Raw genomic sequence first — 24,432 nt, 5'->3', positions numbered from 1 at the left:
GAAATCGTCCAAGCACCAGAATGATTTTTATTTTTTTGGTAAAATTATCCTTAATAAAAACAGACTCACTCAAGCACTTCCGGTCTTTTGCATTAATGCACTTTCTGAAGGGATCACAGATTTTGCATATGCTTTGAAAATGACCTTGGGATACTTTAGAGGAATTGGAGCTCCCCACTCAAGGGTGCTCGGCTGGCTGACTAGTCTGGGAGGACTGACCGGACTAAGGAGGGGGTGGTGACAGGATCACCTCAATGCTAGGGCTGACCAGACCAGGCAGGGCTGACAGGAGCATCTTGCTGGTGATACTGGCCAGATTGGGGTGGGAGGGGCTGGCAGGACCACCTCAAAGGCAGGACTGCCCACACCAGGCAGGTTGGCCGACTACCTCGCTGGCAGTAACAGGCGGCTCCGGGCACCTCCGCCTGCCCTGTGCCCGCTGCCCAGGTCTCTGGCCCCAGACCTCGCTGCCCGGGTTTCCCAGGACATCTGCGAAGCAGGCGAGCTTGTTCTGTACGGGGCACATGCCGCACCCCGACACAGCGGGGGGCCTCTGTGATGCGGCAGCAGTGCGGGGGGGGGGGCGCTCTGAAAACAGAGGAGGCAGAAGACCCCCCACCCTTGAAGGAAAACAGCTTTTCTTAAAATTTTACTACTTTTGAAACAACAAAAAACAACTCACCGTTCCCAGGAGGCAGTGTGGCTCTGCCGAGGGTCAGGCTCAGACCCTCCACCTCCTGAGGTCAGAGGCGGGCTGCACTCTGAGTCTTCCCTCCAGGAGAGACTGGGGAGCCCGCGCAGGCTGCTCGGGCTGGTTAAACTTGGGGCGGTGAACGAAACAGAGCGGACGCTTCTAGTTTCAGTGAGCATCCACAGAATCCCCCAAACAGGGAGAAACGACCACATAATTGTTGTGGAAACAGTCACAGTACCCATTTTAAAACTTGTCACTACTCTTGTGGGTATTTTAGCAAATATTTCAGCTGAATAAGATATCAGTATGACTAGATTGACATTAAATGTTAGCTTACATACGAATAAAGTTTATCTATAAATGTTGCATTTTGCTTGAATAAGAAGTTTGAGCCATCATGGAAACAACCTGAGTGTTCATCAATGGATGAACAGATGAAGTTCAGTATATTTATACATATACAGTATATATATACAATATACATGACACACATGATGGACTATTATTCAGCCACGAGAAAGAAAGAAATCTTGCTACTGTGACAACATGGATGGACCCGAGGGCATTCTGCTGAATGAAGTCAGTCAGACAGAGAACGACAAAGACTGCACAGGATCCCTTACGTTCAAAACAAAAACTAAGACGTCAAACTTCAGAAACAGAGTTTCTACTGGGGCGGCGCGGGGGGTGGCGCAGCTGGTGAACAGGCCGGAGCTGCAGCTCTGAGATGGAAAAGACCGAGGATCTAATTTAAGTAGATGATGACACTGTACCGTAGCACTGACATTTGCTGAGAGAGAGTAACAAAAGTCCTCACCACCAACAAAAAATATGAATACTGAATATGTGAGGCGGTAGGTGTGTTAATACAATGTATCAAATCACCACGACACTCACATATCTCACAATTTTATATCAATTATACCTAAATAAAGCTGAACTTAAAAAAGAAGAAATCGGAGTCATACCAAATAATTTATTTCAATTTATTTTATTAAGTTTAATTTCACTTTTCAACATTTTTGATTGAGAGTGACAAAATTAATATGTAAACAGTAACAGAACTTGTGGTCTTCTGCCATTGTTGTGAATTTTTTCAGTTTCCAGATATGGAGATGAATGCAGTGACAAATGAAGAAAATTGTCTTTAATATAAGTGACCTGCAAAGAAAAGAAAAACATGGTTAGAGAATCTGCGGCACAGCGACTGGTTTAGATCACAGGATGAGGGTCTGGGTGTCACATAGCCCGTGATGCATTGAGGAAGTGGGAATCACTGTCTGTAGAACCAAACCAGAAACAGTCAGCAAACATAGCGCTCCACTGTTTACAGCAATCTGATCACCGTGGTCATCAAAGGAGAGCTGTTGACACCTGGTGGCCTGGAACCAAGGAAAATGACGGCTGCCCATGTTGCCACAAGGACCCCAGCTCTTGCTTTACAGGATGGAGTGGTGATCTGAGGTCTCTGGAGCTCTGGGGACCAGCTCGTCAACTGCAGGTCCAGGCTACGTGGGCACCGTCACCACAGGTGGCTCCCTCACTGCCAGGCACCCACACACAAGGCCTCCTGTCCTTGTCACCTGCCATCTGGTCCAGAGGGAACATCCACTGTGAGCATCCACGGTGCCCATGAGCTTCCCAGAAGGTCCAATTGGTCTCACTTTGTCTTTCTCGTGGAGGCTCCAGCTAGGCCTGTGATGCTCACAGCTAGGAAGATCTGGCGACCCCACTGTTGGCTCACAGGCCCCAGGGCCTGCCTGGCCCTGCCCTGACCCTCTCCTGCATCTTCTGCACCATCAGTTCAGTTCAGTTGCTCAATCGTGTCCGACGCTTTGCGACCCCGTGGACAGCAGCACGCCAGGCCTCCCTGTCCCTCGCCAACTCCTGGAGTTTACTCAAACTCAGGTCCACTGAGTCGGTGATGCCATCCAACCATCTCATCCTCTGTTGTCCCCTCTTCCTCCCGCCTTCAATCTTTCCCAGCATCAGGGGCTTTTCAAATAAGTCAGTTCTTCACATCAAGTGGCCAAAGGATTGGAGTTGCAGCTTCAGCATCACTTCTTCCAATGAATATTCAGGACTGATCTCCTTTAGGATGGGCTGATTGGATCTCCTTGCAGTCCAAGGGACTCTCAAGAGTCTTCTCTAACACGACAGTTCAAAAGCATCAGTTCTTCGGCACTCAGCTTTCTTCACAGTCCAACTCTCACATCCATACACGACTACTGGAAAAACCATAGCTTTGACTAGACGGACCTTTGTTGGCAAAGTAATGTCTCTGCTTTTTAATATGCTGTCTGGGTTGGTCATAGCTTTTCTTCCAAGGAGTAAGTGTCTTTTAATTTCATGGCTGCAGTCACCATCCACAGTGATTTTGTTGGAGCTCAAGAAAATAAAATCTGTCACTGCTTCCACTTTTTCCCTTTCTGTTTGCCATGAAGTGTTGGGACCAGATGCCGTGGTCTTAGTTTTCTGAATGTTGAGTTTTAAGCCAACCTTTTCACTCTCCTCTTTCACCTTCATCAAGAGGCTTTTTAGTTCCTGTTCACTTTCTGCCATAAGGGTGGTGTCATCTTCGTATCTGAGGTTATTGGTATTTCTCCTGGCAATCTTGATTTCAGCTTGTGCTTCATCCAGTCTGGCATTTCACATGATGTACTCTGCATATAAGTTAAATAAGCAGGGTGACAATATACAGCCTTGACATACTTCTTGCCCAATTTGGAACCAGTCCATTGGTCCACGTCCAGTTCTAACTGTTGCTTCTTCACCTGCATACAGATTTCTCAGGAGGCAGGTTAGGCAGTTTGGTATTCCCAACTCTTGAAGAATTTTCCACAGTTTGTTGTGATCCACACGGTCAAAGGCTTTAGCATAATCAATAAAGCAGAAGTAGATGTTTTTCTAGAACTCTCTTGCTTTTTCTATGATCCAAAAGATGTTGGCAATTTGATCTCTGGTTCCTCTGCCTTTTCTTAATCCAGCTTGAACATCTGGAAGTTCTCGATTCACATACTATTGAAGTCTCACTTAAAAGAATTTTGACTATTACTTTGCTAGCATATGAGATGAGTGCAATTGTGTGGTAGTTCGAACATTCTCTGGCACTGCCTTTGATTGAAATGAAAACTGACCTTTTTTTTTGACCTCCATGGACTGCAGCACGCCAGGCCTCCTTGTCCTTCACTATCTCCTGGAGTTTGCTCAAACTCATGTCCATTGAGTTGGAGATGCCATCCAACCATCTCATCCTCTGCCACCACTTTCTCCTCCTGCCCTCAATCTTTCCCAGGATCAGGGTCTTTTCCAATGAGTCGGCTCTTCCAATCAGATGGCCAAAGTATTGGAGCTTCAGCATCAGTCCTTCCTATGAATATTCAGGGTTAATTTCCTTTAGGATTGACTAGTTTGATCTCCATGTTGTCCAAGGGGCTCTCAAGAGTCCTTTCCAGCACCACAATTCAAAAGCTTCAGTTCTTCAGCACTCAGCCTTCTTTATGGTCCAATTCTCACATCCTTACATGACTACTGGAAAAACTGTAACTTTGACTATATGGACCTTTTGTCAGCAAAGTGATGTCTCTGCTTCTTAATATGCTGTCTGGGTTTATTATAGCTTTCCTTCCAAGGAGCAAGCTCTTTTAATTTCATGGCTGCAGTCACCATCCAGTGATTTTGTTGGAGCCCAAGAAAATAAAAATCTGTCACTGCTTCCACTCTTTCCCCTTCTGTTTGCCATGAAGTGACGGGACCAGATGCCATGATCTTAATTTTTCAATACTGAGTTTCAAACCAGCTTTTTCACTCTTCTCTTTAACTTTCATCAACAGGCTCTTTAGGTCTTCTTCACTTTCTGCCATTACAGTGGTATCACTGCATGCATATCTGAGGTTATTGTTATTTCTCCTGGCAATCTTGATTTCAGCTTGTGATTTATCCAGCCCAGCATTTCTCATGATGTACTATGCACAGAAGTTAAATATTCAGGGTGACAATATACAGACTTGTTTCACTCCTTTCCCAATTTTGAACCAGTCAGTTGTGCTGAAGAGGGAATGAAGAAGGAATTCATGGGGCCTGGACTCCATCGTAGGCCTGTTTGTGTTGATCATGTTCGGCCACCTCTCTAATGGACTTTGAACTTTGTGCTTAGTGCCTGTGAAAACGACAATAGAAGGATAAGACCCCCTCCGGACAGGGGAATCTTGAAGATTGTATCCAGGTTACTCATCACCTAAGAGAAAACATACACTAATACCCCTACCTCCGGACAAGTCATAAATTTTTTCTGTCACCTCGGGCTTATTGATAATTGATTGTTTGAACACATAACACATGAATGATGGGGTTACTGTGATTGTATTTACCTTTCCTTTGTTTATGTAAGTCACAAGGAAATTGGGGTGGTGGGTTCAGACACGTACACATGGGGTATAAAAGATTTTCACAAATGCTGGTCGGGGTCCTTGGCTAAGAGGAGACTATGCCTTGGGCCCGCCAGTGTAATAAACTGCACTTCACTATCTGCATCGTCCTTCTGAGTGAGCTTGTTTCCCGGAATGCGTGGCTATAACATTTGGTGCGTTGGCCGGGAAACTCCTCACTTTGAGGAGACAGGTCTCGTTTGAGGCCACCCCGAGGCTTTGTAGCTTGAATCTCCTAGAGGGGGGAAGGCACCTCACCCCTCTGGAAGAACTCGGCCTTTCAACGCCCGGTTTCTTCGCTTTGGCAGGTAGTAAACGGCAGCAAGGGAACTGAGCGCTCAGGTGCGGAGGAACCCACCCGGTAGGGTGGAAGAGGGGGCCTGATCACCCCCCTGGGAGGGACCAGAAGGGAGACACATAGGAAACTGGTTTAGGTTGGCGGCAATAGCTACTCGGCACTCGGGTCGACGGCTGTGCCAGGGATAAAGAAAGGGAACTTAGGGTTTAAGAAAGCCAGTTAGGAGGTGTGTTCACGCCGTCTTAGGGAACGTGCTGAACGGTCGCCACAAGGTTTTAGAAAAGAAATATTAAATTCCGTGTGCTCGTATTCTGCCCTCCCCCAGGAGGTACCCATCTGCTGTGTGACCCATCATCTCCCCTACAAGTGGGAACAGGTAGATTGGCTTCTCGAGAAGTCCCTGGGACAGGGAAATCCAGAGGTAAAAAAATGGGAGGAAGCGGATCTAAGGCCACCACTGTATTGGAGAATATGATTAAAAATTTTTAAAAAGGGTTCGATGGAGACTATGGGAAGAAAATGACACCCAGCCGGCTCCGTACCCTTTGTGAAGTCGAATGGCCTTCCATGGGAGTTGGCTGGCCACTAGAGGGAACTATGGACTTAAATCTCATAAAGGCAGTCTATGCTATAGTTACGGAAAAGCCCGGACACCCCGATCAGTTCCCGTACATAGACTCTTGGCTGGGAATAGCCCAAGACCCCCCAAAATGGGCCCGTTTTTATGCTCATGGTGGGGAAGAAAAAATCTTGATGGCCCAAAAGGTAACCAAGGACAAGGAGGAAATTTTACAAAACCCTGAAAGAGATGAACTTCCCCCACTGCCACATTGGATGATGGTCCCGCCAACTAGTATCACCGCGGCTGCTGGAGGCCCAACCGGAGGAAGCAGCCCGAGACCGGTAAGCCTCCCAGACTCCTCAGCGGTCCCAACAGCTCCACAGGTTGTAGAGCCACCCACTCGGCAGGCTCCAGCCTCAGCTGGAGGGACAATGAGCCCACCGGACTCTACCACCCCAGATGCTGCCTCTACGTTCCCCAAACTCTACCCGCCACTCCCAGTACTCTTCCTTTTGAACATCTGGAAGTGGACTTCACTGAGATGAAACCATATCACCATTTTCGCTACCTGTTGGTCCTGGTATGTACATTCTCGGGATGGGTGGAGGCCTTCCCCACCCGAACTGAGAGAGCACCAAAAGTAGCTCAGAGCCTGCTTAGGGAAATAGTTCCCCGATTTGGATTCCCCACCAGCATAGGATCAGATAACGGCACAGCCTTCATATCAGATCTGATACAACAAGTAAGCAAAGCCATGAATATAAAATGGAAGTTACACACCGCCCACCGGCCTCAGAGCTCCGGAATGATAGAATGAACTAACCGGACACTAAAACAGACACTTTCTAAATGGATTACAAAAACTGACTGTTCCTGGGTAAATTTACTGCCCATGGCCTTGCTCAAGCTCAAGATGACCCCACGGTCCCACGGCTACTCTCCCTAGGAAATTGTGTATGGGAGGCCTCCTCCCATAATAAGACAGGTAACAACTGATATACTCCAGCTAAGAGGAGACAGGATATCACAGCAGATAAAACAACTAGGTAAGGTAATTAATCAAGTAACTAAGTTTGTGCAAAAATATACCGTTCCCCTTGGGGGAGCAGATGCGTGAGTTTATACCAGGGGACCAGGTATGGGTAAAAGACTGGAAACATGACTCACTAGCCCCCCGATGGAAAGGTCCTTACACTGTTGTTTTAACCACCCCTACCGCAGTTAAAGTTGCAGGCATTGCTCCTTGGATCCATCACACCAGAGTGAAGAAGCCATACCACACTGACTCAGAAGACGCCGAGTGGACCACCCAAAAGGACCCCACCGACCCACGGGAAACCAAGATCATTCTGAAGAGAAAGAAGAAAACGAGGTCCCAGACGAGCCCTCTCTAGGGTGGAGCTGGGTAAACGACTCCTGCTACTCGGCCTCACCAACGCAGTTCTGAACCTGACCAGTGTTCCTACACAAGACAACGTTTTCATCTCATGGGCACATTCCTACGCAGACTTCCACAACTCCTCCGACTGTTGGGTATGTGGGGCTATGCCCCTGTCAGTTATGGACGGACTCCCCTGGTGGGTGTTGCCACTTCGTTATGGAGACTTTATACCACTGTGCTCCTTCTTGGAACAACAAAAGGAAACTTTCCTTTCTCTCACCAATCATAACCTTTCTTTGCTCTCCTGGTGTAAGAAAAAGCCATCAATGGGCCAAGTACATGGGGTTACATTTAATATGAACACTAGTCTTACGGAGGTAACAAGAGCTTATACCTCATATATGAAAAATAAAAAAGAAAAGGGCTCCCTTACAAAAGGGGGACAGGCCTCCTGGTACCTTGAGCAATACTACCAGGTCTGAGATAAGTATTTCTGGATGACTCCTGCAAAAAGACAGCTGATTGCTCCCGCTACTATTTGCTGGGAACAAAAAAACCCACAAAGTTGGATTTGGAGACCGCCACCTAGACCCAAAAGAATTAAAATATATGGGTTATTTGTCTCCTGAACAATGTAAACAAATCATAGAAGTTACCTATCACCCTAATCAGTCAGTTCAGTGGCCCGGTTCCGACTGGAAATGTAATCCTGGAATCCATTGGGTAGCCCCCAACGGGACCCAGTGGCTCTGTGGGCTTAACTTATAGCCATGGTTACCAGTTGGCTGGGTAGGGCGCTGCACACTGGGATTTGCTTTTGCCCATGGCAATATTAAGCCTAGCCTACACCAACCTCCAGTAAACCTGCCCTATCTGCATACAAGATGGACAAGATCTGTGTTCCAATGGTATGACTATCTTGCTGCCTTGTTTGTACCCTCTGTAGGGACAACAGATATCATGATTAAAGTAGAGGCCTTAACTAATTTCACTAAACAAGCCCTCTTAGACAATACAAAAGCCATTCAAGCCTTGAACGAAAAACAAATTCAAATGAAAAAGGCAAGAATTCAAAATAAGATGGCATTAGACATACTCACAGTAGCCCAGGGAGGAACTTGTGCCATAATTAAAGTCAAATGTTGTGTATACATCCCTGACCTGTCTAAAAATGCATCTATTGCCTTAGAAGATATGCAAAATCAAGTGAAAGCCATGTCTGATGAAAATATTCCCTTTTGGACTTCGGTCCTGTCCTGGGTAAAGGGAGATTGGTAGAAAACTATTGTCACTGTTGTCATAATAGTTCTAATCATACTGTTTTGTGGGCCCTGCTTCTTACAATGTCTTGTGAACTTTGTAACCCAGAGGTTGATAGCGTTCTCTCATGTGGGTAGCCAGAGGGCTAAAGTACAATATATCTCAATGAATGATGCTCGTTAGGAAACTAGGAGCATCAAGAGGGGGGAATGAAGAAGGAATTCATGGGGCCTGGACTCCATCTTAGGCCTGTTCGTGCTGATCATGCTCGGCCACCTCTCTAATGGACTCTGAACTCTGTGCTTAGTGCCTATGGAAACGACAATAGAAGGATAAGACCCCCGCCGGACAGGGGAATCTTGAAGATTGTATCCGGGTTACTCATTGCCTAAGAAAAAACATACACTAATCACCCCCGGAATGCAAAAGTAGGAAGTCAAGAAACACCTGGCATAACAGGCAAGTTTGGCCTTGGAGTACAGAATGAAGCAGGGCAAAGGCTAACAGAGTTTTGCCACGAGAACGCACTGGTAATAGCAAACACCCTATTCCAACAACACAAGAGAAGACTCTACACGTGGACATCACCAGATGGTCAACACCGAAATCAGATTGATTATATTCTTTGCAGCCAAAGATGGAGAAGCTCTATACAGTCAGCAAAAACAAGACCGGGAGCAGACTGTGGCTCGGATCATGAACAGCTTATTGCCAAATTCAGACTTAAATTGAAGAAGGCAGGGAAAACCACTAGACAATTCAGGTATGACCTAGATCAAATCCCTTATGAGTATATAGTGGAAGTGACAAATAGATTTAAGGGACTAGACCTGATAGACATAGTGGCTGATGAACTATGGACAGAGGTTCGTGACACTGTACAGGAGACAGGGATCAAGAAAATCCCCATGGAAAAGAAATGCAAAAAAGCAAAATGGCTGTCTGAGGAGGCCTTACAGATAGCTAGGAAGAGACGAGAAGCGAAAAGCAAAGGAGAAAAGGAAAGATATTCCCATCTCAATGCAGAGTTCCAAAGAATAGCAAGGAGAGATAAGAAAGCCTTCCTCAGCGATCAGTGCAAAGAAATAGAGGAAAACAACACATTGGGAAAGACTAGAGATCTCTTCAACAAAATTAGAGATACCAAAGGAACATTTCATGCAAAGATAGGCTTGATAAAGGACAGAAATGGTAAGGACTTAACAGAAGCAGAAGATATTAAGAGGTGGCAAGAATACACAGAAGAACTGTACAAAAAAGATCTTCACGACCCAGATAATCACGATGGTGTGATCACTCACCTAGAGCCAGACATCCTGGAATGTGAAGTCAAGTGGGCCTTAGAAAGCATCACTACGAACAAAGCTAGTGGAGGTGATGGAATTCCAGTTGAGCTATTTCAAATCCCCAAAGGTGATGCTGTGAAAGTGCTGCACTCGATATGCCAGCAAATTTGGAAAACTCAGCAGTGGCCACAGGACTGGAAGAGGTCAGTCTTCGTTCCAATCCCAAAGAAAGGCAATGCCAAAGAATGCTCAAACTACCGCACAATTGCACTCATCTCACATGCTAGTAAAGTAATGCTCAAAATTCTCCAAGCCAGGCTTCAGCAATACGTGAACCGTGAACTTCCAGATGTTCAAGCTGGTTTTAGAAAAGGCAGAGGAACCAGAGATCAAATTGCCAATATCCTCTGGATCATCGAAAAAGCATGAGAGTTCCAGAAAAACATCTATTTCTGTTTTATTGACTATGCCAAAGCCTTTGACTGTGTGGATCACAACAAACTGTGGAAAATTCTGAAAGAGATGGGAATACCAGACCATCTGACTTGTCTGTTGAGAAACCTGTATGCAGGTCAGGAAGCAACAGTTAGAACTGGACATGGAACAACAGACTGGTTCCCAATAGGAAAAGGAGTACGTCAAGGCTGTATGTTGTCACCCTGCTTATTTAACTTATATGCAGAGTACATCATGAGAAACACTGGGATGGAAGAAACACAAGCTGGAATCAAGATTGCCGGGAGAAATATCAATAACCTCAGATATGCAGATGACACCACCCTTATGGCAGAAAGTGAAGAAGAACTAAAGAGCCTCTTGATGAAGGTGAAAGAGGAGAGTGAAAAAGTTGGCTTAAAGCTCAACGTTCAGAAAACTAATATCATGGCATCTTTTCCCATCACTTCATGGGAAATAGATGCGGAAACAGTGGAAACAGTGTCAGACTTTATTTTTTTGGGCTCCAAAATCACTGCTGATGGTGATTGCAGCCATGAAATTAAAAGACACTTACTCCTTGGAAGGAAGGATATGGCCAACCTAGACAGCATATTTAAAAGCAGAGACATTACTTTGCCAACAAAAGTCCATCTAGTCAAGGCTATGGTTTTTCTAGTGGTCATGTATGGATGTGAAAGTTGGACGGTGAAGAAAGCTGAGCACCGCAGAATTGATGCTTTTGAACTGTAGTGTTGGAGAAGACTCTTGAGAGTCCCTTGGACTGCAAGGAGATCCAATCAATCCATCCTAAAAGAGATAAATCCTGGGTGTTCATTCGAAGGTCTGATGTTGAAGCTGAAACTCCAATACTTTGGCCACCTCATGCGAAGGGTTGACTCATTGGAAAAGACCCTAATGCTGGGTAGGATTGAAGGCGGAAGGAGAAGGGGATGACAGAGGATGAGATGGTTGGATGGCATCACCGACTCGATGGACATGGGTTTGGGTAGACTCCGGGAGTTGGTGATGGACAGAGAGGCCTGGCGTGCTGCAATTCATGGGGTCGCAAAGAGTCGGACACGACTGAGCGACTGAACTGAACTGAATCACCCCTGTCTCCGGACAGGCCATAAATTTTTCTGTACCTATCGGAGTGTAACCTCGGGCTTATTGATTATTGGCCAATTGTTTAACTGTTTGAACACACAACACATAAATGATGAGATTATTGTGACTGTATTTACCCTTCCTTTGTTTATGTAAGTCTCAAAGAATTTGAGGTGGTGAGTTCGGACACGTACACATGGGGTATAAAAGATTTTCACAAATGCTGGTCGGGGTCCTTGGCTCAGAAAAGACTCTGCCTTGGGCCCGCCGGTGTAATACACTGCACTCCACTACCTGCATTGTCCTTCTAAGTGAGTTTGTTTCCCAAAATGCGTGGCTACAACAGTGCCACGTCCAGTTCTGTTGCTTCTTGCTATGTGGGCACATGTCCATACACATATATATTGATTTCTCCTCTCTGCTTGTGTATGTATATGTATGTGTATATAAATGGACACAGAGAGAGGAATGGACACAGAGAGAGGAATGAACACATCTGGAAAGAAGCAGAACCTTGTAAAATGTAAGGCCCTACATCACACAGATAGCCTCAACATCCTGATTCAAATGTTGCTGCTGAACTACGAAAGACACTGGGATTCTTGGCCTCCGGAGAAGAATTCAATCCGGGGCCAGAGAGGAGGCTTGATGGCTCAGAGCTTTTGTATAATAAAGTTTTATTAAAGTATAAAAGAGACAGAGAAAGCTTCTGACATAGACATCAGAAGGGGGCAGAAAGAATATGCCCCTGCTAGTCTTTAGCTGGATATTACATAGTTACTGGCAGTCTGTTAATGAAAGAAAGGAATGTCTCAAAACTCAGAGAATGGCACCAGGCCCCTCACCCACAAGATGCATTTTGAGATAATCGTGGTACCAGGCCAGTCATCCCGGCCATAAAATGATTGACTTGAATCTCATATAAAGGCAGATTACCATACAAATAGTTCCGTTTACAAGGATGAGGAGAACAATGTATGAGGATAACAAACTGGTTTATCAAGTCAGTCCTGAGCCTTTGGGCAGAATGACCTGAAGACAGAGTTTGGGGTAAATGCATAGTACATTAACATAGCTTAAAACAAACATTTCCATAAGAAAAGTGTATTGGTTAGCTCAAAATTTGAGAAAAGTTAAGTTCAGGTGGAACCAGGTGTGATTATGGCAACACAGTATTTTAAGAGAAACCTCTTTTTAAATTTGCATAGAAAAGGGGAAAAATATATCACTAGTTTGTTTCCTCCTGCCACTTAAGAGAGAGATAAAAAAAAAAAGAATGTCTGACACTTGCAGCCTCTTTCCTATGTTTGAAGACCCCTGGCCTTCCTGCCTGTTACCCTCTGACGGTCAAGGATGCTCACACCGGTCACTGTTTCCTGCATTCGCCATCCTGGGGGACGGGCAGGACCCCGTGACCGCCTCTCACCCCAGGGGGCAGCATCTCGGGCTGCCTGTGTATCACCTTGGGCTCTCCTCCGTCTCTTCGGTCAGGGGAGCCGATTCATTCCCACAAAGACCCTACCCCGCCCACCCACCATGTGCCCATGGCTCCTCCATGCTGACAAGCTGTCCACAACAGTCTCAGGGCCCTTCCCTAAAACCAGCAGTGACAGCGAGCCCGTGGCTGCTGAGAAACCGAGAGTGGAGAAGGCAGTGTGACAGCCAGGAAGCACGGAGACCGCACTGCGGAGAGGACAGAGCCGCCCCCCTTATACCCCCAGCCCTGCGTTTCCTGACCCCGTGGTGGTCTGGAACTCACAGGCAGACGGGTGGGCCAGAGAATCCTGGACGAGAAGACCCAGGCTCCCTGACCTTTTCTCCAGGGAAATACACTCAGTAAAATCATTTGACCCTAAGTATTTCTGAGTCTTAAGCTGAGCTATGAATTTAGCAAATTATTTTGACTCCTGAACTCTTCTTATCACATCAGTGGATGGTTTATCCAGGCCTCTGGACAGGTTTCTGCCTGCCCATAACTTGTTGGCCCATAATTAGGGGAAAGCCACTCCAATGACTAGTCCAGAGATGTTAGCTGAGCTCAGCACAGTAGACCCAACCCGCAGACAACAGGGAGTCTCTGCTGAAAGTCAGGAAGAGAAGTCCTGCCTGCGTCTCATGGAGCATTCCTGTCACCTAGGAATGAAACAGGTCACCTCAGTTCCGCTTCTGTGATCATTTCCCAAAATGTGTTGTACTTTATAGCTGGCAGCTTCTGATCTTTACTCGCTGGAAAATTGGAAAGCCCCATGCATGGGGGCCTCCCTGTGCTTCTATGTCAAGCACAACCGCCTCTTCCCAACATTTAAGACGTCGCCCTCACTGGAACCATTTATTCAGGAATAAACTAATGTTGAAATTAGTATCAATTGCTCTGCAAACACACGACCATCACAGGAGCAAACCTCCAGGACAAACAAGCCCTCTGGTTCTCCATCCCAGCTCACACGGGGCCTTGGGCAAGTCACCACACCTCTTCCTCCCAGCTTCTTCATCTAGGAGCTGTGTGCAAGGACGTTGTGTCCCAGTGGGAAACTGATTACTCTCTGCCTGCTTGCAGGGCCTCGGGGAGCAGCCTGTGATGCAGGGTGAAGCAGGGTGGACCCCGGCCACACTGGGCCAAACAGATACCCCTCTTAGGAACTTTAAATCTGCAGAGAGAGTCTGTCCAGCTCTGGAGTGTGGACATGCACGTGAGCCCAGAGCTGGAGGTCAGTGTGGACCAACATCCAGGCAACCAGCCTGTCATTTTGCCGCAGCAGTGGGAGTGGGTTTTTGGCCCTTTAAACCCTACAGTTCCTAACATCAGTGACCAGACCTCCCGGTATTGTCAGTCCAGACCCCAATCACACTGTTACCAGGATGCCTCTCACTCTCAAACACACCCCGACTTAGCCAATAAGCGACATGGTCACGATCCCCGAGGCCTCGTCGCCCTGTTAGATTCAGCACAGCACTGGCAGAGACAGTAGGCGTGGTGGAAACCTCCTGGACTGCAGTGAGTAGGCCCTCACTAACTAGGGTACGTGGCAGCGGGCGGCACTCAGAGCAGAAACCAGTGTGTGCCTATCACCCTGGACCCGTGGGGAGGCGCCGGCCCTGCATCTGACCACAGTGGGCAGAAGCAGCAGCGCACAGCACACTGCGGGGAGAGAACATGACGAAACTCCTCTCATCTCTGTAGGCACAATCACACCGAAGCCAAGTCTGTGAACTGGTCACAGAACCCACAGTAGAAGCAGCCGTGTTCCACAGAATCACTAAGTCCTGGCATCAGTGACTCACCTTCAACCCAGAAGCGGTCTCCACTACCAGGTGAGGGCAGCAAACTCTTCTTGGTCCCCATCCAGATGCGAGGGTCATACTCCAGACACAGGGAGACGGGGTTCTCTTCCACCTGAGACTCTTGGTAAAATCTTACACTGTGCCATTATCACAGTGGAGATGCTCTGGTCCGGGCACTCCTCAGCCTGGTGCAGTTACCTCAAGATGCAGAACCATGATGAGGAGAGATGTCTGAGCTCCAAACAGCAGGAGGTGTGAGAGCCACCTGTGTGCACATGTGAAGAGGGACATGTGATACAGCACGCCTCCCAGGTACCATATGAAAAAGCTGTTTGTGTTCAGTGAAAGACTAAGGCTTATATGACAGCAAGCATCTAGAGCAGTTATGATGGCCTGTGACAGGTGTTCAGATGCTCCAGTAGAGGGGAGACAAGGAACATTTTACCAGGACTGACCTTCTCCGCTGCTTCCTCCACGACGTGAGGAGACAAGAGGGGGCCGGGCCAGTGCTCCCCAGAAGTGTGTCCACCGCAGGTCCAGGACTGCCCTGCGGACTGTCTTCAGTAACAACTGCGTCAGCTGCAGCTGCTCCTCGCTGCATGAGTCAGATGTACCGGTTTGCAAAGTAAATCCACAAAAGGAGGCACCAAATAGTTCTTAACAGACAAGAAGTGAAAATCCCAAAGAGCAAAGATGTTTGAGTTGAAGTGACAGTTGAAATGGGTTTCCTTTGAATTAACAAAATATTTCTAAGAAAGAACAAGATCTAGAATTAAGAAACCAATGAAAATGAAAATCATGAACCACATTTAAATGTCACAGGTTACTAAATCAAGGAGTCTTTAGTTTGGGAGGAATTAACTTTAATGTCTTCAGAGAGGAATGTGCACTTACCACCTGGTATATGCAGAACTGGAGGGGGGCCTTGTGCCCCTAGACCTCGGTGGAGGGTGGGGGGGCCTGGCTGGACCTGACAGAAGAGACCCCTCATAGAGCAGCCAAGAGCCAGCAGGCTGACTCATGAGACATCAAATCTTCGATGGGTGGAGCCGCCTTCAAAAAAACCACTTGTTCCTCAGGTCAAATCAACTGCCATAAACGAGCTACCACTATTGATTACACAGCCACCTCCCCAAAGTCTACAGAACTTTCTAATAAAATGAGAACTGGTGTCTCCTGACATATGTTCTAAGTGGACCTCAATTATAACAGGAGGTGAGTCAATTTTATTGAAGGAGAGGAGGAATGAGAGGCAGCAGAAGAAACAGAACAGCGTTGCCAGTGAATCCGGGAGCCAAGACCCCAAACACAGGGTGGTGCTGATGACAAGACAGTTTATAAAGGAGGCCCTAGACCAAAACGAACAAGAGGGTCTCCTGATGCTGGGCCGCCCGTCAGGGACCCCCATCCCTGCTGACGACACACAGCACATAAAACCCCCCGAAACACAGAGCAAGGTGTGGGGTGCAGGCTCCCCGCCCAGGGTCTCTGGGGCCCGGCAGACAAGGACTCTGAGAAGCACCTGTCCCCGGGCACCCACGGGCCCTGCTCGCTGCCCCTCCTGCTCCTCTCGGCCGTGGTCAGGGTAAGCAGTCAGCCCCAGCTTCCCTGGGGGAAGGGGCCGGCGGAGCTCCTCGCCTGTACCAGGCTGTCCTCAAACGCCAGCCAGGCGGTGTCTGAGGCTGACGGCGGCTCTGCGCCCTTCCCCAAGCAGGGCAGCTGGCTGCTGACAGCAGACGGCGGCTCACCAAGCGTGGAGGCACAGCCTGGCTGTGCAGGACAGCCACGCCCACCACAGGGCAGGCCTCCACACACCAGCAGGACTTAAAGGCATGTCTTTGGTGTGTTCAATTCCATTGGAAATTATAGCAAGTCAACAACAAAATATCACTTATGTGCAAAAACTCACTTTGTTTCCTTTTCAAGAATACAATTTCTGAATCACATCTTATTAGAATATGACCATAATTCTGCTAAAATCCTATGATGCAACTGGTGTCAGTTCTCACATTAAGATACTAGTTGTAAAATCAGTGTCAAAGAAAGCTGAAATAGTTTAATGTCTTCATAGAAACTAATTGCAATCAAATTTCCAAACAATCTTTTTAATTGATGTTTTTGTTCTAAGAGACATTTACCTCTTTATCAAAATCTTGACCCTGAATTTCTTAAATGCTTCCTAATTAAAAAACAAATATGTGCAAAGGCAAAATAGATCAGGACCCTGCTTCATCGATCAATTTGGATGAAAAAATGGGAAACACATAAAAACTTATTTGAGCCTGAAGAGTTACGTTCTTTTCAGCCCAAAACCTCAGAGCACGGACTCACAGCCTCTCTAACCTGAACCAGGAAAAGAACACATCAGCTCCTGAACAGAGGGAGCTTCCCACCACAGAGGTAACGCTTCCTCCAGCACCGAGCACCAAAGGACAGGTGCTACCCTGCCCATTATGGCACATTTTGCCTTTTAAAATGCCTTTGCTATGGAGTCTGGGAAACGAAGTCTCCTGTTTCTGGGCTCAAAATTAACCAAACTCTTATCCCCTAAAATCATGATTTTAGCTGAGAGAAAATGTCTTGCCCCATGACCGATCAGTCACCTTCCTGATGCTCCCCACACACGGAGGGTGGAGCGGCCAGCTCTGGGGTGCTTGCTGCCTGCACCCCAGACATCCATGGAGAACACAGCTGCACCTTCACCTCTACAGGGGGTCCCCACACGCCTGGAGCCACCCTGACTGCAAGGCTCCAGGTCCTCAGGCCCAGCAGTGGATGAGGGAAGAGTCTGTCTTTATAACTGGAGAGAGGGGTGAGCACACCAGACACACGGACCCGGGACAGCTGACGCCTGGTCCTGCAAGTGACACCTGCTCCCCAGGAACCACAGCAGCAGAGACAGCAGCGAGCACCCACGATGGACCAGGCCCTGAGACACAGGATGCCCACGTGCAACGGACGTCGTAAAGGTAGCTTTCTCTTCAGAAACAGCATCACAGGCTGGTTTTTTGCCCAACTTCTCTTTGACCTCCATTGCGCTCCATTAAACCCTAAGTCCTAGGACTCACGCCAGCTGTCAGACATATGAACCACATTCCCAGAAAATATCTGTGACACTAAATTCCAGGGAGGCAACTCGCTAAGAATGTGAGGTGTGCTGTGCTGACCAGGTGACGGGTGCTCCGCTGGGACAAGCAGGGTCCCAGGCGCCCGGCGGGCTGCCCTACAGGCCGAGGGGCTGGGCCTCCGGCCTCTGCTGCGCTGTGACACCTGAGCGGGAAGCACGGGGCCAGGCTCCCTGCACCCCCACACGGCGACCACGGTCCCCTCGGAGCACACGCCGTCAGGCACCCATTAGGGAAGCACAGAAAGGGCGCCCACCGACGGCGCCATCAGCTGCTCTCAGCCTGTGGGCTCTGACTCGGCGGACGCATCGTGTTTCCGCTGAAAGGGCTATGGACCCACGAGACGTCCAGGGGCACAGAGCGCCCAGCGTGCTCCCCCCAAGGCTGTCCCTGAGCCCCCGCCTTGTCCAGCCAGGCCGCCCCATACCACGAAGCCCGCCCTGCCGTGGCTTCCCGCAGGGAGGTCGGGGTCAGCCCCCCGCAATCAGGACCCACGCCCCGGCGGTGCCTCTGACTCATCTCCCTGCACTGTGCCCGTGAGTCACTGTGTGACACCCATGTTCTGACACACTTGGAGGACACAGGATGTCATGACAGTGTTCTGACAGCGTGACAAGCAGGTACAAGGCTGTGTCGAGCAGCTCTTACAAAGCAGGGCAGAGCTTGGTGCAGGGTGGGCTGTACTTCACTGGTATAACGTCAACCCAGCATCAAAGCAGCTTCTACACTTAGAAGAAAATGCTCATAAATTCATAAGAAAGTGAAATTAGGTGGGTAATTAGCTCTATTCTCTGACAGACCCAGAGGCTTGGTGGGAGAGTGTGAATACAGCCTGGCTGCCCCACACGAGGAGCCGTCAGATTACCTAAGACTCCCAGCGTCCCGGAGCACACACGGGAGGCCGCAGCCCTCCTCCAGCCTCTGTGAGCTCTACGCTGAACGTAACACTCCACGCCAACACCAAAACCACTCACGGACCCAACAAGCTGGCCTTCACCTACTTTATACTGTGAAAAGAATCCCAAAATGCAAATTAAAGCAATAATGAAATGTCACTTTAGCTTATCAGATTTATGAAGATAAAACACAAAATTTAAATCACCAAATGCTGGCTATGATGCTATGAAGCTGTTTGTCAGTGGTGATATAAAGTTGCATGGGCTCTGAGGAACGTAGCTTGGAGGCACATAGCAAGAGTCTAAAACATGTATATACTGTGAGCCAGCAGTTTCCTTTCTAGGAACAATTCTAGGGAAATTTTAATTAGAAGAGGAAATTTTAAAATTATGCTTTCATTTTAACACTGTAAAAGCTAAAGGATCGGAAACAACCTAAATGTCACGTCTGTTCTGATGTGCATTAGACACTTCGTGCCAGGCATCACGCATGGGTAAAAGTGGGTATAAAAGATTTGAAGTAAATACATTTCTGGTTCTGGTAAAATTTATAACTGGAGAGAGGGGTGAGCACACCAAAATAAAAATATAATTTCACTAAAACATGATGGTAAAGACACAGTTGAGAAAGGGTCTGGGAATGCCTCTTGACAGAATGTTATGTAAAACCCAGTGGTTCCACTTAGAACCCAGCTGCCACGCGGCAAAGCCAAGTCTTGTGGGTGGTGACATGGAACAGACACAGCCCTTGACGACTGGCTGGCTGACGGCAGCGCCACTGCGGCCCTGGGGCTGACCTCTGGGCCCCTCTTCCCTGACCACAGTCCCAGTCACACAGAGAGCCACCCACCTGAGCCAGGGGGCCCTCAGTCCCTGGAGACGACGGCTGCTTCTAGCTGCTGAAGTGGCTTGTCACACGGTCACAGAAACCGAACAAGATGGATTTGCGAGAGATCCGGCCTTTGGAGAGTGCTGCTCACAGTGGTGACCTACCCCCCAGGCCTTGGGCTGTCCCCCACAAGGCTTCTCACAATGTGGGGTGAAGCGGGGGTCGCTCAGGGCAGGTCAGCTCGCCTGGACTGCCAGGCCCTGTCCAACCCTGCCGGACAGCAAGCTAGCGTCCAGGTCAGGGCAGAAGCTCCTGGAGGAGCACAGAACCGCTGCAGGGCTGCAGCAGCCTGGGAGGTCACAGCCCTGTGAACCGCGGACACTGCGACCTCGTCACCACCAGGCAGGCCTCCCCCATCACTTGTCACAAGCTCCCTGAGGCCATCTCTTCCCATCAGCCACCCTCCCTGTGTCCTTCGTAACTGCTCATTCTCATGCTGGTTTGTCCTTTCTTGTCCCTTTACAGGATAACAAAGGTCTGGGGAATCCAGGGACCGCCACCCTCAGGAACCAGACCTGGCTCCTGGCAGCTGTCAGAGCCAGCCTGTGGGGACCAAACCCTGCACTCGTGTGTCAGGAAGGGAAACCAGACTCGTTCACCTGGTTGCGACCTTCTCGACCTTCCAGACCCCTGCCTCCACGCCGCGCGGACAGGCGTAGTTCTGTAAGTGACTGTTCAGTAATTTTTCCTGATTACTGGCCCCACTCAAACCTGGTCTTCTTTCAGAGCTGGACTCTCTTAACAGCACGTCATTCATTTCATGTGGACAGTTTTCTCAGCATGGCTTTAGTTAAACATGTTAACTGCGGTCATTTCAATAGGACTTCTTTCTCCTTAATTATAGCATGAGGTTATAGGACCCTGAGGAACTACTGAAAATGTTCTTTGCAAACCAGCTAGAAAGATAGTACTCGTTTCTCACTGTCTTTCCTCAAATGCAGGGACACACAGCAGAGCTCTAGGTTCCAACTGCTGAGGACACATTCCTGGACTCACCCCCTAACTCTGCAGCCAAACCTGACCCCCTGAACTCAAGACTCCTCATCTGCAAAACAAGTAGTAACAGCAGCCACCGCAGACACCAGACGGGGCTGAGAAAACCTACAAGGACAACCGTCCCCAGGACAAATGGGAAGTGCAGTATCTACCGCACAGGGACATGAGCACCTTGCTGAACAAGGTTGGTTTTCTTAGCAGCCTTGTCTAAGTTCAAACAAATCTCTGCATCCATCACTTTCCAACCAAGGCCATCGCCGAGCCCAGGAGCTCCTGCAGTGCCTTCCCCACCCTTCCAGGCTGCAGCTGTCAAGTCCCAAATCACAAGATTGTGCCCTTGCTTCCTGGTCTTGAAACAGTGAGAAAAATCATGTGGGGAGATTTTAGATTTGTACACACTCTAGGGAAATACAGAAAAAGACAGATTGCTAGCTGCCAAACTCATGAACCCTAGTAACTTCTAGAGCTTCAACATTACTTTGAACTGTAGCTAAGACAAAACAGCCATGCCTTAATTAATTCTAAAATATTATTTGTTTTACCTGTAAAAACCATCTGTTTTTTTTTTCTTTTTTTGTCTCTACAACTTACTTTGGGTATTTCAATACACTTAACTCAAAAGTTTAAGTATCACAGTGCTTTATAAACAGAATCACTCTGAACAACAATGATATAATGTAATAAATGTATTTTTATAGATGAAAAACTTGAAAATTTTTGTAAATGTTATTTAAATACTTTGTTGTTGAAGGTTGGCCTAAAAATAATAAACATTAGAAAAAATAACATGAAATTACACTTTTGTTCAAAAATCGCCCAGCAGGCTTCTGGGTCCAAAAGTTGAGAAAAGCCATGCCCAGCATATCTGTCTTCTGATCATAACAAGATGAGAAGAGGTAACAGCAAAATCGCTCCCTCCCTCCCTGAGAACTGCAGAGGTCATAACCCCAGCTGAGAATTAAAATAGAGGCATCGCGAAACCTAGAAGTCAGGCAGGACTAGCAGCTGTCAAAGCAGACACGTATCAAAGAACATCCTTGACACAGAAGATCGGAGACAATCACCCTGAAATCAAAGGAGCGGGGAGTGAGATTGGGAAAGTTAAAAGATAACAGACAGGATGGAAAAAGACGATTCAGGAAAAGGACAACTGGCTGGTTAGGGAAGAAGATGCAGCAAACAACATCAAACAGAACAGAAACAAACAGGAAACAAAATAACCCCAAAGATATAAGGGGAAGAAGGGCCTATGACATGAAGAAACGTGACACAGTATTCTACACAAATCCGAACAGAATTAACAGGTACCAAGAAATCTCTTTCGTAAGTAAGGACTCAGTAGAACTAAGTAGAAGTATTTTTAGGTTCTCAATCACACAGGCACAAAGCAGAGGATGAAATTAACCTGCAGTGACACATCCCAGAGGTTCTACAGGTAAATGTGACCCATGGACACCACACCAGCTAGGTCACCCCTTAGGTGGAGGCAAGGCACCTGGCTTCCCCACATACGGACAGCGCAGAAACGTGGGGCTCATGTGCCTTCCTGAGACAGGGGGTCATGTTGGAATCCAGCCCCCAAAAGACCCGAGGGAAGTTGCGGTATGAAGATCACTGTAACATTTCTGCCAGAAGACAACAGGACAGAAGTTTAGGAGCTAGCACTAAAGGAAAGAAGTGTGTGATCCAAGAGTTTATGTTCAGCCAAGTTTTACCTTGAGAGTAAGGGCAAGACAGACATTCTCATCCAGAAAGAAAAATCAGAAAATAAATACCCATGGCCCATGTTGAAAAGAACCACCTGATAATAAAATTAACCAACCAAGAGATCAAAACACATAAGTCAAGTTGGAAAAGCCTCAATCAAAACAGTGGCAGGTGGGTGTTGAGTCCACACCAGTGGCTAAAAGGAGCCTCTGCAGAGGTTAGATTCCCTAGTGTAGACGCTGTAGACCCTGCCCAACAGACTACACGCGTGTGTGTGTACACATGGGCATGTTTGTACATGCACACACCTGTACTTAAATTCCTGTGGTAGAGGAGAGAACGCAGGGGGAAATGCATAAATACTATTTTCATATTTTGAAGCTTTTTAAAATTTTTTTCTTTTTTAATTCTTACAAGGTCTCTTAAGGAATGGTCTATTTTGATAAAGAAATATTTATGTGACACATAGTAATGATTTCAGTTTCACATCAATTTATCAATTCTATTAAATCAAATGGTTACATTTTCTATTTTTATGAGAAATACTCTATGGACTATGATCCCACTGATAACGGTATTCCTAAAGTTTTCCCTGTGATAGACTTTGTGTCTCATGATACTTACCCTGAGTGGTAAGAGTTTTGATGATCATATGCTATCTTCTTTTAGTTTTCCATATAGGTTCAATGTCTTAAAATGTGTATTGCTTTTCATCTTAAAAAAGAGATAAACTAAAAAGAAAGGAAAAACTATATCAAGTAAAAATATACAGATTTCCTAGATATTTATAACAGTACCTTTAAATTTATTTTGTAATTTTCATGAACTCATTACAATATTTGGATTCACTCTTCATGTGAACTGACAAGGATTCATCTTTCAATCTGAAAAAGCATGATGCTTCTAAGTCAACTTAGAAACCGGGCTGAATCAATAGCTAAGTCATGAGATATTTTTACAAAACTGAATCACACTGCTCTGAATCGTACTGTGTTCTCGGTTAACTTTCAGACAATGAATGAAAGCCCACTGCGCGCCACCGCGTGCACCACAGTTTGTCTAACTGCTCTCCCACTGCTGGAGAGCACAGCTATTAATAACTTTGAACAAAGATTCTCATCTATGTCAAATACTATTGTCTTTGCATAGGCTCCTGGCCCATGAAGGGTTCCAAAAAGGAATCCTGGGAATGATGTAAAATGCTATCACTCATGGGAAGGTGACAACTTCAATCTCCGCATGCAAGTTCCAGGAGGCTTGTTTCAAAAGAAATCAGTTAACATAACAGATAACTCAGACTCATGACTTTTGTCACTTCACTGTAACCGTGCTGACAATCAACACAGGCTGGGGTCTGAATATTCCAGGAAATGATGGTCCAGCGTGAGTTACAATGCACTCATGGAGACTCAGCTTCAAACAGGATCTTTTACACACAAGCTATTTTCAGAACACTGTTGAACATAGGAAACCTTATGCAAAGATACCTCTCCGCTTGAAGGATAACAAACCGTGTCTTGTATCATCAGGACACTTCCTAAGAACAGATTAGATTCATTCACACAAGGCATCTTGTTCATGGAGCCAACGGCAGGTATGACCTTGCACCTAATACCCAGACCCCTGCAGAGTTCCCCCAGCGCTGGACCCACACAGCCCAGGACACCCAGTCTTCATCTGCTGCTGTTCAGAGACTAGCTTTGAGGAAGCTGGTCTCAAACCTCTGTCAGAGTCGCTACTGTTCCCATGGTGACCACGGAACCCCTGAGGAGAGGTATGCACTCCTCAGAGCATCATGCGCTGTCCCCCCAGAGCAACCTGGGGTGTTCTAGGGGGTGACTGGCAGGTGGCAGTCCACTGTGGTCCTCCGTCTCAAAGCCAAAGAGAAGTGAGTTCCTCCCCCTGAGGCCCAACGGCCTCTTGACCCGCCAGCCTGCCCGCTGGGTGCCCTCAGCACTACAGAGAAGCAGAACAAACTCGGAACTTTCTGAAGGCTGCGTGTGCTGCTGATTTCCTCTGAGTCCAGCTCCAGAGGTTCCAGCAGCAGTGGGTCTGCCTCTGCCTCTTTGGAGCGACTCTAAAAA

At 47.3% G+C, this 24,432-nt stretch overlaps 1 protein-coding gene and 1 long non-coding RNA gene across 5 annotated transcripts in view; both read right to left on the bottom strand.

Moving 5' to 3' along the window:
- LOC145518928 (uncharacterized) overlaps positions 1–24,432 on the bottom strand; it is a 480,773-nt gene that overhangs the window by 256,959 nt on the left and 199,382 nt on the right. The gene's annotated exons all lie outside the window — the stretch shown is intronic.
- On the bottom strand, positions 1,680–24,099 carry LOC145518929 (uncharacterized). 2 transcript variants are annotated; one of them, XR_014063467.1, is made up of 5 exons: positions 23,836–24,099; positions 22,973–23,079; positions 15,191–15,484; positions 14,736–15,000; positions 1,680–1,855 (listed from the first exon to the last, which is right to left on the bottom strand). It is a non-coding gene; the product is annotated as an uncharacterized LOC145518929 (long non-coding RNA). The 2 variants fall into 2 exon arrangements; XR_014063468.1 differs by having other exon boundaries at positions 15,191–15,391; positions 23,836–24,090.

This window comes from Giraffa tippelskirchi, chromosome 8 (genome assembly GCF_054371585.1).
Source record: "Giraffa tippelskirchi isolate mGirTip1 chromosome 8, T2T-mGirTip1v1.2.pri, whole genome shotgun sequence".
Taxonomy (NCBI): Eukaryota; Metazoa; Chordata; class Mammalia; order Artiodactyla; family Giraffidae; genus Giraffa; species Giraffa tippelskirchi.
Note: the sequence above shows the minus strand (reverse complement) of the source record. Positions and strands in the feature narration are given on the sequence as shown.